This window comes from Ixodes scapularis, unplaced genomic scaffold (assembly GCF_016920785.2).
Source record: "Ixodes scapularis isolate PalLabHiFi unplaced genomic scaffold, ASM1692078v2 PGA_scaffold11__112_contigs__length_91849675, whole genome shotgun sequence".
In the NCBI taxonomy this organism is placed as follows: Eukaryota; Metazoa; Arthropoda; class Arachnida; order Ixodida; family Ixodidae; genus Ixodes; species Ixodes scapularis.
In genome coordinates, this window is record NW_024609837.1 from 53,940,507 (window position 1) to 53,944,772 (window position 4,266).

Here is a 4,266-nt window from a genome sequence, read left to right on the forward strand (position 1 = left end):
AGGAACCGCGAAATCTTTTATTGGTCCATAATTGCTATCGACATGTATGGCGCTAAAATGAATTCATTTGTCCTTCGAAAAGAAGGATCTTGCTACCATGGTGCAATCATCAGAAATATATATTTCATTCTTTAAAATGGTAAAGATTTGCAAAATATTTTGGGCGTGAGATCTCTGCTGACCCAACCATGTTTTAACGCTATTGCCAGCCCTCGGTTATTAGAGAGCTTTGGACCTAGATAACTCAAAATTAAGCGTGAATTTCAAAATGCTCTCCTGGAATCAATTAAAGCTAAGATTAATAAAGCGATCGCATTTGACCTCAAGCTCCTGTGGCGACAAGCTTTTCTTCCTGGGAGCTGAGTGTCATGGCCTCGTTTTCAATGGGAGTCTATGGGATTCGGTTTGTTGATTCGGGAAGGAAATGTAATGGTCGTGAGGCACTGAAATTCTTCAAATAAGCGGTCTATTAGATCAATATTTTGGCCCCCCGAGGGCAATTAAATTTGTGGAGTTTTAACTGAATTACAAAAATAAAACTTTTTTGCCCATTGAGTTACGCTGGGGCGATGACGTGACTGCCGAGAGATGGCGTAAGTTGCGAGCGGCGGCATGTCCCGGATTCTTGGGGTTGGGAACGAATGGTGGAACTATGACGATTGCACACTTAAACTCTCAGAAAGTGTCCGATTAAGTAGCTTCCGAATTGAGTAGAACACGAAATACCACTCTGTTCTATTTAACAAAAATCATCAATTAGCGAGGGTGATGCTCATTTGCAAATTAAATTGACCGGCATTTTGTCAAGAGCAAACCACAACATCCAGGCTATGCCAGTTTATCCAATATAAGAAAATGTACACATGGGTAAGCACTGTTTCAGGTCAGATTCGATCTCAATACGAAGGTCCCCATAGATTAGAGTGAACTATTTCAGCCACTCCTTTTCGCATGACTCGTCGCCCGCATCATGGTGCTGAGAGCAAACAATGCTAGTTAGAAAAACAAGCATTGCAATTGTCGCTTAGTGTTTCTATAAAATATAGACTGGAAGGACTTGTCCCGTGACTTTCGTGACATTTTGAAAATTATATTGCCTTAAGCTCAGTCGTCTCGTCATCATATATATATATATATATATTGTGAAAGGTATTCCGTAAAACACATTTTATGGTATATATGGCGACGAGGTGCCCATTTCATGATTTTATTCACTGTAATTAATTCCTTAGTTCAAGGGCAAAACCACGATTCAACATCTGATACTGCGATACAAAGTTGTACCAATCACGGGTATTTTAGGCAACCTACTTCACTTCGCGAAAACATTTCGATTCAGGTACAATGTATGTGACTCTGGTAAACGAAAAGATGTTGAGTCGTATAAACTCGACGTTTTGTATGTTAATGTAAATTTTCTTTTCTTGTTGTGTAGGAATAAATAACAGAATTTTATAATTTTTGTACCTGAAAATAAAACTGGATTGAACAAACGATAAAAAAAAAAAGAAGAAAACTATATACTGTAAAGACTTATTTTTCGTGGGCTCAATATTTCGCGATTTAGGTCAAAGCTGAAGTTTTGGAATAATTCGCGGGTTGTAATTTTCTCGACCGCGGTGGAATCTCAATATAAATTTCAATGTGTTTACATTTTACCGAAATTTTTCGCGGGACCCATTTTTCGCGAATTGTAGGCGATTCGCGAAATTCTCAAGAAGAGGTCCTCGCAAAAATCAGATCGTTTACAGCAGTTAGTTTCACGGCCTAAATAGTGCCTATTGACAGAACAACGCGGAAAATATATTCTCAATTTAGCGGTTCAAACCGGTTCGAACCGGTTCGAACCGGTTTGAACCGTTATTTTTTGCGCCCGGAACTGAACCGGAACTGAACCGAAAGCCGTGAACCCGAACCCGAACCGAACCGATAAAATTATCGGTTCGACACTCTGGTTCGGTCTTCGCCGGGTGCGGTGGTGTTTTCCGCAGTTGACATGTTGCGCAAGACGCGACGTACTGTCGGACATCCGTCCTGAGGTGCGGCCACCAAAATCTCTTGGCGACTTTGTCGAGCGTCCGGTGTTGCCCGAGGTGCCCCGCAGTTGGAGCATCGTGGCACATCTCAAGAACGTTCCGACGCATTTTGGGGGGAACTACGGGGAGCCACGCTCCTGAGGGATGTGCTCGATGACACAGCAGACCGTCCCGAAACTGATAGTACGCTCGTAGACGCCGTAAGCGACGTTCTGAAAGTCGCGGTCTCCCGTTCACTTCGTCAGAAAGCAACTGGATTATGTTGAATGTGTCACATTCTTCTGCTTGCGCTGACTGCAAATCTAGGAGTGCGAGTACAGGAGCAACTCTGGCGTCTTCGATGGGGTGCCGTGAGAGGAAGTCGGCGTCTTGGTGCTGTTTCCCACTTCTATGAACGATCGAGAAGTCCAACTCTTGCAGCTTCATTGCCCACCGAGTCAATTTCGGAGTTAGATCGTTTTTTGACTGAAGCCAACGGAGAGCAGAGTTATCTGTCACGACTGTAAAATGCTTTCCGTAGATGTATGGACGTAACTTTTCCACTGCCCAAACAACAGCGAGGCACTCGAGTTCTGAAGAATGGCATCGAGTTTCTGGTTCGCTAAGTTTGCGGCTTGCGTATATGACGGGATGTTCTACTCCTGCATTGTCTCTCTGGAGAAGAACAGCGCCAAGCCCTTCGCCACTGGCATCAGTGTGAATGAACGTCGGTGCTTCTTCTGAAAAATGAGCCAGGGTTGCTGGTTCAAGAAGTGCTCTTTTGATATCAGCAAAAGAAGCTTGTTCTTTTGCGGACCAACGCCACTTGGTGTCTTTTTTAAGAAGCTCAGTCAGTGGAGCAGCTCTTAGAGAGAAGTTTCTTACAAATCGACGAAAATAGGACGCAAAGCCTAAAAAGCTTTTCAACTGCTTGGGCTCAGGAATATTGGCTAGCGCTGCCAGCTTGGTTGGATCCGGGCGAATACCCTCTTTGTTGACAACATGCCCTAAGTAAATGACTGTGTCGCATCCGAAGAAGCATTTCGATGGTTTCAGACGGAGATGCGCATTGGTGAGGGCATTCAGCACTAGACGCAGTCGGTGCTGGTGTTCTTCAAAAGTGTCAGCGTATACGATGACATCATCAAGATAAACTAACGCCATCGTCCACTTCAGGTGTCCAAGCACCCTATCCATGAGGCGTTGAAAGGTCGCAGGTGCATTGCAGAGTCCTGATGGAAGACGGTTAAACTAGAACAATCCGTCAGGAGTCACAAAGGCAGTTTTTTCGGAATCTTTCGGCTCCAGCTCCACTTGCCAATATCCGGACATGAGATCCAGAGTAGTAAAGTAGCTGGCACCATGAAGGCGATCAAGGGCATCATCAAGTCGTGGCAAAGGATACACGTCTGGTTTTGTTATGCTGTTAAGTTTCCGGTAGTCCACGCAGAATCTTGTAGAACCGTCTTTTTTCCTAACCAGGACAACTGGTGACGACCAAGCACTGTTGGAGCTAGTTATAATGTCCATGTCGTCTACCTGGTGGTTTATCTCCTCCCGTTCTCTCATCGAAACACGTCTTGGATTGTGATGTACTGGAGCGTGATCACCAGTATTGATGGTGTGGCGCACAAGTGGTGTGCACCATGGCTCTTCTGGTGTAATAGCAATGCACTGCCGAAAGTCCAAGAGCAGTTCTTGTATCTGTGCCTTTTGTTGTTCCGTTAAGTTGTGGCCGAAATTAAATTCCAACCATAGAAGGTCACTAGCTTTTTCAAGGGAATCTTGCGGGACAGACATTGTTGGTGGCGCACTAATTGTTGCGACAGTGGCATGTGATAGGGTAAATGTCACAGGTCCGAAGTCTTCACCGGATTTCAGGAGCAGGTCACCATTCGTCAGGTTTAAAACTGGAAGCATCAAACTCCCCTTCTCGCAGGAAACAAGGCAGCGAGGTATAGCAAACTCCATCCCAGGACGAGATTGTAGCAGTGATTCAACTAGGATATCTCTTGACGTCATTGAACCTGGAATTATTGCTGTAGCCCAAACTGCAGATAACTTAGGTACAACAATGTCCGATGCTGCGACCATACGGAAGACCTTCTGTGGTTTTCGATTGACCATCGAGGACGACGACGAAGCGCTCGTTCTAACGGACGTGTTTTTTCTAGCTCCGCCGACATATATTTATAACTCCGAGTTTAAAAGGCACTCGCGCCCCTGAAAAGGGCCCCATGGATCAAGGGCA